Here is an 11,866-nt window from a genome sequence, read left to right as displayed (position 1 = left end):
AAAGAGAAAAGGAGAAAGTTCAAATTTTACCATGTCTTGGAATAAACTGAGGGTGTCCTTTGCTTTTTGCGAAGTGTCCACATTCCACCTCTCTTTTCCTTGTAAAACATCAGACGCATAGTAGGTACCCACTTCATATTGGTTATTGAATATCATTTCACAAAATAGACAAAATGAAGAGTTCTAGTTAATTCCAAATTGGTTTATGTAAATTTTTTTGAAGGTTTGTGAATTTTATTAAAACATATCCCTAATCAAATGTAATTTCAGATAAGAACTCAGAAATGAAAAAAATAAGTAAGTCTGGAATTAGCTGCCACTATGTTATTTTTGCTATTGCTATTGTCTAGTTAGGAATGAACTATACTAATAAAAATCTAAAATATATCTAGAATTAAAATCAAGAGAGCAGAAGAATAATATTGAGTATCCATACCTAAGCCAGCTGTTGTCCACATGTAACACTTCATTTATCTTTGCAATAATTATGAAAGATGCATTGTTGTCCCCATTTTGTGAATGAAGACCTTGAAGCCAATAGTGGTTAAAAAAAAAAAAGGAAAGAAAAACAAACAAACAAAACCTGACTCAAGCCCAAAGTCAAGCAAGCAAAAAGTAAAACAAAGGACCAGCCTATGACCTGGTGATTAAAGTCCTAGATCTTACATGGCCAACCATTAGTTCCCAGACTTGTGACTTGAAAAAATCATTCTGGGAGTGTGTGCATGCACACCCCAAATCCCAGAAGGAGTGAGAAATGGAGAAGAAAGAATTGTGATGTGACCATTACCCATGGGAGGGGAGGTTCCTTTTCACTTCTCTCTCCCTTCCCCCATCTCTCTCCAGGAAGTACAAGCATGCCCTTTGGAAAAAAAAAAAAAAAAGCTAGTAAAATCAGGATTTGTACTCAAGTCTATCAGGCTTCTAAGACTATAATTTGTATCCACTATAACATGCTTAATTTAAAATAATGTATTTAGTTATTTCATGAGAGAGAGCAAAAGGGAGAGAAAAATAAACATTTCAACAGGGTTCATGCCATGAACCCCTGCCCTTCCCTCTAGCCCTTCCAGTCAGGATCATGAATGCATGTACCCAGCATGTATAAGTTACAGGTCAACCAGGAAATTGGACTTGAAGTTCTCCATAAGGATCCACATCACTTGAGCAGTCTGTACAGCTATACCATGGATCCAGCCCCATGCTGCATTTTGATGCTGGATTTTATACTACTTTGGGGAGCTGTCTTGGGCTTACTCTAGCTATTTTGTAGATGATGACAAGTCATTTCTGCCTATTTAAGTTTTAAACACCAAAGAACAAAGTACATCACATTTCTACATACTAAAAGGCATTTGGAGTATTGTATAGAAGATTGTCGTTTTGAAGCACTCTCACACATAGTAATTGCTGACCCAGTGCTAGACTCTAATACAAATTGCCAGAGTCATATTTATTATATTGTACTGAAGCCAGAACACCAAGAAATCCAGTATGGTATTGGCTTTCCATCCAACTCCTGAGCTGAAAAGGAGCCAGGTAGAGTGAACTGGCTTTCTCATTGTTTTTCCAGAGGCCCCAAGCTAAGGCATCAATCATTCTTACTCCTGTATTCCAATTTGAGTGCTGGAGGCTAAATTGTGGACAATCACACTCTCAAACTCCTTCCTATATTATTCTACTACCTCATACCGTTCTCTCGCTTCTTTCTTTTTCTCTTCTTCCTCTTTCCTTTCTTTCTTCCTTTCTCTTTCTTTCTTCTTTCCTCTTTCTTTTTTCTTTGTTTTTTTCTTTCTTTCTTTCTTTCTTCTTCCTTCCCTCCATCCTTCCCTATTTCCCTCCTTTCCTCTTTTCTTCTTTCCTTCCCTCTCCCCCTCTTTTCTTTGTTTCTTCCTTTCTTCTCTTTCTTGTTCTACTTTAGCTCAAGTTTCTGAGCACAGAAATATAAAAGATAAAATGTGATAGATGCATGCTTTTGTGATTTGCAGAGGTGAATTCCAGTTTCCTTTTAAGGCCAAAGCTATGGATGCTGCTTTTGTTTCTTACCTATCCAACTGGACTATAAGTTTTCTTTAGGACAGGTTCTAGATTTCATTTACTTCTGAAGCCTCCCCTCTCATTGTCTCCATAATGCTTATCCTAGCATCTTGCACATTGGAGATCTTCAACAAATGCTTATTGAAATGTAGGTATAAATAAATATGAAAGGTAAAGAAATGGAGCTCTGTTTGTATCCAGTATCAAAGAAAGTAGTCTCATCATCTCAATAGTTAAAGAACTTTTATGGCAGCCTAAATGAATTTAAAATATTCAGTTCAAAACCAGTAAAGACATCTATGCCATTTAGAGTTCTTTGGGCTGCAAATAACAGAATAACCACCAAAAAGTGGCTTCAAGACAATGGGCAGCAGTAATGGCATTGGATCCTCATAGGAAAGTCCTTGGTTCACATCCTGAGCCCCTCCCTACTTGCGGAGTATGTGCACATGCACTTATAATCTGAGTTGGCTGAGTCTGAGGGTGAAGAGCCTATTGGAGTTATTGTCTCTCTCTCCAAATAAATAAATAAATAAACCAAAAAAAGGAATAATATAAAGCAAGATGATATGACAGGAAGTCTGGAGAAAAAGTTGTTTTAAAGATGAGGTAGTGCACAAGCAATGTCATCAAGGACATAGGCTCTTTGCATCAATTTGTTCTTTTTTTCTTGAGTGTTTATTGGCTGCCAGCTGGATTTCACATGCAGCTATCTTGTCCTTCCAGAATTTATCGCAAAAGGAGAGGGCTTCTTCCAGATCTTTCTCCTTTTTACCAGTGAAGACATTTATCTAAGAGGTTATTTAGTATACTTCTTCTTTCCACTTATTATTACAAAGGGCTTTGCTTTCTCTATACCACTGGTATCTGATGACCAGTATCATTGGTGGTTCATCCACCCAGAATAGAGAAAACTTCTGCCTTTCCTAAGTTTGTTCCCTACTATCTTCTACTTAAACAGGATTCTGGTCAGAAGGAAGAAATAAGAATAAGCTGTTGGGAAGGAAAACAGCAGCATCTGTTACAAACTTTATGAAATAATTGGTCACAAGCAATCCTGTCAGAGATGTGCTTGTTTATGAAATATTTAGACCCTGAAACCGAGGGCAGATTACTCATATTTATTTACTTACTGTGCATCTATTTATACATATATTATTTAATTGAACCTTCCCATCATCAATCTGGAAGTAGGCACATTTACCAGTTTATGGGTGGGGACTGAAAGGCTTAAGGAAGCCAAAAAATTTCTCAAATTTGCACCTCAGTTATGGACAACCTTGAGTTTCAGTTTTATGTCCCTGTGACACTAAAATTTATGCTCTTTTCTCCATGTTTTGGGGAGAACCTCTTTTCACTTTGGGGATGTTTTTACTTTTAAGAGAACCTTTGGTGCCAGCAGGTGGCATGGCGGTTAAGGCACTGAACTCTGACATGGCTGACTACAATTCAAGTCCTGGGCCTGGTGGCTTGCTTTCTCACTTCCTCTTACTCTCTCTCTCTCTTTCTCTCTCTCTCTCTCTCTGGTGAGCACATGTGCCCTGTAGCAAAACTTTAAAAAGTAATAAGAACTAAAATTAAACAAATAATTATTATAACAAAAGAATGAAACCCTTAACTAGGTCTTGAATTTCCCTGAGAAAAAAATATTTTAGTGATGATTCCATAGATCAGTAATTAGGTCTTGTGCATAGGGAGCCGGGTCCCTTATGACAAATGACGGTTTGATTCCCAGCCTCAGTGGCTTGAAAATATGCCAGATACATGCACATACATGCCCCAAATCTTGAGAGAATGAAGAAATGGAGGAAAGGGGATTGTGGCTGACCAATCCCCACTGAGGTATGCTCTCTCTCGCTCTCTCTCTCTCTCCTCTCTGTCTTTGGCGAGTGCATATGCCCTCTGGAGTAAGTTTCTTTTTTTAATATGCTAGGATGCTACAACTTCCCTATGCCCAAAGAGCTCTGCTTCTACACAAGCAGTTCTTAACTACTGTGGCTAGGCATCTTGAAGGGTTTCAACTAACGGTGAAATACAGCTAAAATAAAGTATCTACTACCAATGAGAGTTGAAATTGAAGTTTGATTATATGCTTTTTGGTTTATAAATTAGGATAATAAATTCTCGCTTTCACTCACTTGTCTTCCAGTGTAAAGTAAAGCTTTAAGTGTGAGAACAGCACATCAGAAATTTCATAAAGCCTGTACACAAACACAGGAAAATGGCCATGGTTGTTCTACCTACCAAGAAATCCTATGTAAAATATGTGTCCAGACAGAAAAAATGCTGAAAATAACTACCACATCATAAGTGTGCTTTTGGTATCTCACTTTTGGAAGAAACCTCCTAGATTGTAGCTACTATTTTTTGGATGCTGGGATATTACATTTTTAAGAAATTTGTTGGAACAAGCTAACATGGGGAATGATTGTACCCTAAGTATGGCAATGCAAATCTGTATCTGCCTCTTTAGTATTTATTTCCTCTTCTCACTGTAATGCAGATTTGTACTGGAAAACATCTTACTCCTATTCCCAGCCATGTGGCATAAATGGAACAGGCCCACTCCTAATTCCAGGAATCATGATTATGATTAGTCAAAGTTTACCAGCATCTCATTCTTTTGCTTCCTTAAATTTAGACCTCTGACGTATTTAACCAAATAGAGTCATAAAACAGGCATTTTATATGTACGAGCGTTAAGACCATTTAGTTGTTAGACATAAGTAATTTTTTTAAATTTGAATTTGTATAATACTGTTTTGTCTTATTTTTATCAAATTTTAATACACTCATACATTGCTTCACAAAGGGAGACATGTTCTGAGAAACTTATCTTTAGGTGATCATTGTATGATTATCATAGTGTGCTTACACAAACACAGATAGTATGGCTTACTACACACTTACACTCTATGGTATAGACTATTATAATCTTATGGGATCACCATGCAGTCTATCATTGACCAAATGTCATGAGCAACACATGACCCTTAATGCAAGAAGCAAAGAGTTCTGTTATCTGAGAGCCCTAGGCTAGACCATTGATTTTGTTTTTTTTTTTAGCCATAATTCTCAGCTGACATACCTGAGGGTCATGGAGAATAGATCACCTGCAAACACTCGTGGATCCTATGGTCATTCTGTGCTGTGTCTACCCAATTGTTCATCTCTCTTTCTCTCTGCCTATTTATCTACCTATCTCTCTTTAAATTAAGTAAAACTTCAAGTCTATTTAAAAGAAAATGTGATACACTATTTATATCTTTGGAAGGATAATAGAAAACTATTCTTAAAATAAAGATTGTTCTTAGGTAGGGTGGGCAACTGTAGATATTAGAGAGAGTACAGAAGGAGTTGGGAATAGGGGATGGGAGGGAGCAGATGAGAGGAAAAAACAAATAAACAAATCATTTAACAGACACAAAAATGAAAAGTTATGTTTTTTTGGGGGGGAGGGGTTTGTTGTCACATGATTCTTTTTTTTTTTAGCTATAGGGCGTGTGAGCTCACCAGAAAGACGGAAAGCGAGAAGTCACCTCCGAGGGGGGATGGCCATGCTGCAATCCCTTCTCCTCCTTTCTCCTCTCAGGATCTTGGGCACACACGCACATGTGCCTGGCTTAACTTAAGCCACCGGGTCCGGGACTCGAACTGGGGTCGACTATGTGGGAGTCCAGTGACATAGCCATTATGCTAACTGCTGGTCCCAGTTGTCACACGATTCTTTATTAAGATGTTTTCCTGTGTGCTTCTTAACTAGCTAGGTATCCCACTGCGCCACTACTGTCATCAATACTGTCATGAGGGTGGCGACCAGCAACAGTCTGAGCTGTTGTCCCTAGGATCTCTTTAGTGGTTCCAGAAAATTCTCTGGCCCCAAACTGGTACTTTACCTGTTGGGTAATGTTGACAATCTTGTTAGAAGTGATGTTTCCACTATGTTTACTGTTCTTCTGCTTCTTTCTGTCTCTTAGCAGTTTCCTGAGGGCTGTGATGATCATCGCAGAGGCAGAAGGTACCACTTCAATTTGGGCCTGTCTGTTCTGAGTGAGAAGTTTCATGATCATCTTCAGTCTCTTCCTGTCACCAGTTGCCTTGGCGATGTCATCACTAACCTTTTTTGGAGGCAGACCCAGAAGGCCGATCTTGGGGGCCAGGGAAGATGTGGCACAAACTTTGCCACTGGTGCACCTCAGGCAATGTCTTTGATCTTGTCAGGATTGAACTTGGGCAGTATGATGGAGGTGACTGGTGTTGGATGAACCTGGATTCAGTATGACTAAAAGAAGTTACACCGAGGCCTCCTCTAAGCCAAAAGCTGAAAGCAAAAGTTATCTGTTGATGATTGTGTGTATGGTAATATCTTTGACTTGACTAATATGCCCTATATTCATTCTAGGAAAAACACATGTTGTACACTCTGAAGATATATAACAACTAAATATGAATCTTAAAAATGTAAAAGAAAAAAACATTGCTCTTAATATAAAAAAATAAGTTAGGCTGAATGTTACCTATTACTTGTTATCTAGTCCTGGAATGAAAGAGAACTCTGGGTTATCCAGGTGGTGTGTTGAAGGTGGCTGGATCCCACATGGCTGAATGTGTGGTTTGGTTCAAGTCCCAGACTTGGTGGCTTGAGAAACATGCTGGGCACATGTGCGTGCATGCCCGAAATGAAGAGAGAAGAGTAGAGGAGAAGGACGGAAGAGAAGGGATTACAGCATGGTCATCCCTTCTGGTGGGGGTAGGGTTTCACATTTTTCTCTTGCTCTTTCTTTCTGCCTCTCTCCAGTGAGTGCACACGCCCTAGAGCAAATTTCAAAGATGAAGAATGTAAGAGAATGCTTAGCCTTTACCCCTATCATATTCACTGTCAAATAAACGTGAGAATACAGAACTTTTAGTTGGGTGACAACTTGTATAATGTCCTGGGGATACTATTGGTTTCTCAAGGACAAAGCATATAAAACCTGGTTTTCTCCAAAGCTTTCGTAGGGATTTCCTTATTAAGATACCCTGGCTATACATTTTTATAGTATAATTTTACAGTATAATTCTGAAGATTTTAGATGTAAAGTAATTATGACCTAAAAGAATAGTTGGTCCATCTGTAGTCCATATTAAGAAGAAGAAAAAGAAGCAGGAGGAAGAAGAGGGAAGAGGAAAAAAGAGAGAGAGAAAGAAGTCAATGAGAATATGAAGCTTTACCTCTGATTTTAGATATTATGGGAGGCGTCTGGGTATGGTTTCCTGATTAATGACACTTTCATTGGTGGCCATTATCTCCAATTATTCAGTGTCTACATCCCATGATTCAGTACTCTGAAACATTACCACACCTACAGAGACTGAAAAGGTCTAAACCAGTCACGGAGACTATCATACTCCTATAAAGGTTAAGCTAAAGCAAAACAAAGTCATGTGAAAGTATCTTTTCTTTAAATTAAACAATGATAGCAGTTTTAAAATAAAATTAATTATACTAAAATAACAATGTTGATTTGAGATAATTTTTGTATTCTGTAGTATTGTGCGTTGTAGTATTATAATGATCAACTCTGTAAATTCATTACCCTATGATAATATAAAATAGATATCCCCAAGCAGTTATTTTTTAAAACCACAGATGGCATAAATATCCATATACACAATGCAGTTGGAATTGGTGATAAATTTATTTTCTCCCCGTTTATGGCAATAGACCTGTTAGCGTGTGCCTGAGGGGCTGCTATGAAGAACGAGGGAAAACACTGTTTAATAAAGTTGGGATCAGGCTCTTTAAGAGAATTCTTATGCTTGAAACTGCTAGAGAGCCGACCTGTTTATAGGAAATGGTTCTGCTAGAATTAGAAGTGGAAATCAGGAGATGATAATGAAATACAGTTTAACCAGTAAAGGGCGGTGAACATATGTATCGCTCCACACCATGCAAATATGCTGCTAGTTTAGATATAGAGCTGTGGTTCCTTTTATCAAGCTATTTTATTTCCTGTTAGAAAGGCTAACTTTGAAATACCATTTTCAGGAAAGGAAGATAGAACAAGAGCTTCATTCAAATGCTTAAATTATTTCTTTAAATTTCTCTCATGTTGTTTGCAGTAATGAGATGATATCCTTATAAGTTATCCGTTTATTCATAGCTTATGGGAAATGAGCTTTCAGTCTCTATGCTTACTAATGGTCAAGCAGCCACATCTGGAAGTCACTAGAAGGTGTTTTTTTTAGGTGAAAGGTCAAAGTCTAAGTGGAGATGACTTATCAATCAGGCACTTGCTTTACTGCTATGGTTACATTCCAGCCATGTTTACCTATATCAGACAGGGTGACTCGAAGTGGTTTTCTTTCCTCTACCTCCCATAATGCAATGAGGTAGTCCTTAGCAATATAGATCATTCCCAAATATCACTACTTGGTTTTAGTTCTTAAATAGTAATTGTGAGAAATAGGTCATTAATAGGCAATATTAATATAGGAAATTAATTAATAGTAAGTAATAGATAATTAATTGTTACTAATAGGTAATTAACTAATGATAAAAAATAGGTAATTTGGGGCCAGCAGATGGTATGGAGGTTAAGGAGGCTGAATCCCACATTGCCTACTGCTTGGTTCCAGTCCCAGATCTGGCAGCTTGAAAATCATGCCAGGCACGTGTATGTGTGTGTGTGTGTGTGTGTGTGTGTGTGTGTGTGTGTGTGTCCCAAGAGGAGACTGGAGAAGAGATTATGGTGTAGCCATTCCCCTGGGGGTGATTTCTCACCTTTCCTCTCTCTCTTTCTTTCTCTAGTGAGTGTATACATCCTATTGCAAACTAAAAACAAACAAAAATAGGTAATTCATTGTAAAATATAGGTAATTAATAGGTAGTATGGCTATAACTTAATCTATCACAGTATGGATTTTTTTACTTGTGGGTTAAATTTTGGGTCTAAAGGAATTTATAACTAAAACCTCAAGTAATAAGGTGGTCCTGTGGCTCAGCAGTTGAGCCTGGTGCACAGGGAGTGAGTCCCATATGGGGGACTGGTTTGAATCCAACCCCAGCAGCTTGAAAACACCCTGGAGCCATTTGCAAGCCTGCCCCAAACGCTGACAGAATGGGGAAATGGAGCAAAAAGAATTGTTGCATGACCACTGCCCATTGGTGGAGGTGCTTCCTCTCTCTCTTTCTGGCAAGGGCATGCATGCATCTCTGGTAAAAAAAAAAATAAAAGAAGCAGCAAACCCAATAACCAGCCACAAAGAATATTGTGAGCTCATCATTCTTTTAGCATGCCATGATCCTTACATTCCCATACCTTTGAGCATTGCCTTTTCTTTTCAAACTGATAAATTCCTATTGATTCTTCTGCACCAAAGTCAAATAGCCCCTCTTCTCTGAAGATTTCTCTATGTGGAGATCTCACAGAACAACATGAAATTCCTTCTTCTCTGTTTCTGTATTAATCTGTTTGCATATGGGCTTTCACATATTATTCCATCTCTATTCCTGTTGTCTGTATGCCAGCAATGTGATTGGCATTAACCAACAATCAGGAAAAATTTGTTTACAAATAATCTTTCTAAAACAGTTGAGAATGCATCTTGCCATGTGCAGTTCAGACAATATCAACATATACTACCTATTTAGACTCAAAGAAACAGAAAGTAACTGAACAGGATGGTCATAGTTAATTAACATTGAGTTTTATTTTCTTTCTCCATCCATTCAACCACCAAATCTTTTCCTTTTTTACAATAGAAAAGGTCTTTCAGGTTGCCATCTACATCTATTTTTCAAGCTGATTTTCATGGAAATGTTTGTTTACATGTTATCAAAGTGTTGTTTTCACAGAGGCTTGAGAAATATTTGGCTGAACAATACAACTGAAAAAAAAAAAGACTTGAGGTACAAAAAGTACCAGAGAAAACCTAGTATTCATCAGAATTAAAATTAGCTGAAGGAAAACAATAATCATAAAATAAAAACCTTTTCCTGCTATTTGGGTCATCAACTTTCATCTTTAGCAGTTTCTACTCCAGAGTCTCTCCCAAGTTACATAAGAGGTTCCCCATATGGAATGATTAATCTGACAGGCAAGGCTACCTCATGATTTAAAAATCTCTCTTTAAAATATGCAAAAAGGCTAACAGGAAGGTTCAAATTGTGAGCAGTGTCTGGGCTGCCTTGTTACAAAGGTTCACCCTTGTGACTCCTTCATTATCACTCTGCATTATCTGTCTAGAGTCGTGGAGGGACTGCATCTCCTTAATCGACACAGAGCTACCTCCTCATTTCTCATGCTCTGAGGCCTCTCTTCGGACTGGTAATTGTCAAGCATTGTTTCCTCCAAAGCGAACGCCCACCAGGAAACAAAGGGTCTCTTTGAGGATGAATCCTGAGTCTATCCTGGCCCCTGAAAAATTATAGACTGGAAAATTTCAGTACCAAAATGGTTGTATTCCTTTTAGAAAACTTTCTGTGGACCTAACTATAGGAATAAATTATCAAAAGAAAACTTCCCTCAAACCAAAGAGGGAAGAAAGAACAACTGTGGAAGGAAGTCAAAAAGAGACTCAATAGAATAAACTATATTTTTGTCCCATTACCAGTGCCAGTGATGTTGACCATTTGCAAAGGATTTGCTCATATGGTCTCATTTGATTCTTACAACCATCCTGTGAAATGGTTACCAATAGTCCTCCTATTTTACAGATAAGGACTGAGGCTTAGTGACATAACTTAGCAAGAGTCACACAGCTATAGAGCACCAGGACTGGGACTGAAACCGGCCTTTTCACAAGAAAGCCTAGTCCCTCACTCCACAACTCAAGACTTCTGTGTTAAGCAGAGACAGTTCCCTAAACCAGAGCCTACTCCATATCATTCATAACCTTTTCAGGAAGGAGTTTAAGAATATTTTACCATCTCTCATTTTATTGACAAGGTAACTATAACAGGACCCTCGTTTGGTTTTGCTGTACTTCGTTTTAGAAGAAAAAGGGCAAAATCATGAGAGAACTGGTCCCTATTGGCAATTTCCTAAGAAAATCAAGGGAAGACGTTCAGAGAAAGGCTACGTCCGTGCACATTTATTCCTGTACAATAAGAAATGAAGTTTGTAATGTTGACCTCAGGGAACTTCCCCGAAGAATTACAAAGTTCTTCATCAATCCAGCTGGAGGCCTTCATAATATGTAGGCTTCATACTCTGAGACAAAGTCGACTGATAAAATTTGCCAGACACTATCACAATGGCTGGGAAAAAAAATGTTGTGTAATTATCTCTGTGACTTAAGGAACTCCATTTACTTGTATATGTTAGTTTACAGAAGATTCCCATTGGTAAGAGGGCTATTGTGTCCATCTATGACCTTCCATTTGTTTTCCTTAGCTTCATTTAAATAATTGCACACTGTCCAAAGCCAGGCTAGAAACTGCTACCTCTTTTGTAATTGCTCACAGTTATCCAAACACAGAAGTACTCACAGTGTGTTCTAGCATAAAAATTTCAGATACAAAAATGCAGCATATCTCTTCCAGTCTATCTCATGTGCAGAATATCTACTGCATCTGTTGTGTAGTCCTTATAAAAAGCAACTTAAGGAGTTAGGAAGGAAGTAGTTACATTTCATGGGAAAGAACAGATGAGGACATTCATTTACCTGCTCTATGATTTATGCATATGGCTTTCATTTTATTTGAAAGTCACTAATAGAAATTGTAGCTTTGCTCAGGCCTCCCACTGTCCTTCACTGCAGGATATATTACTCATGTCAGACCCAAATTTACCTCTGGCCTACACAAACCTGCTCTTATCTTGCGATTGTTACCGTAAACTAC

General features: G+C 38.1%; 1 pseudogene; it reads right to left on the bottom strand.

Moving 5' to 3' along the window:
- Window positions 1-5,792: 5,792 nt before the first annotated feature.
- Window positions 5,793-10,364, bottom strand: LOC102484961 (60S ribosomal protein L12 pseudogene; annotated as a pseudogene).
- Window positions 10,365-11,866: the final 1,502 nt, after the last annotated feature.

The sequence above is a fragment of the Tupaia chinensis genome, unplaced genomic scaffold, assembly GCF_000334495.1.
Source record: "Tupaia chinensis unplaced genomic scaffold, TupChi_1.0 Scaffold000638_1, whole genome shotgun sequence".
NCBI lineage: Eukaryota > Metazoa > Chordata > Mammalia > Scandentia > Tupaiidae > Tupaia > Tupaia belangeri.
Note: the sequence above shows the minus strand (reverse complement) of the source record. Positions and strands in the feature narration are given on the sequence as shown.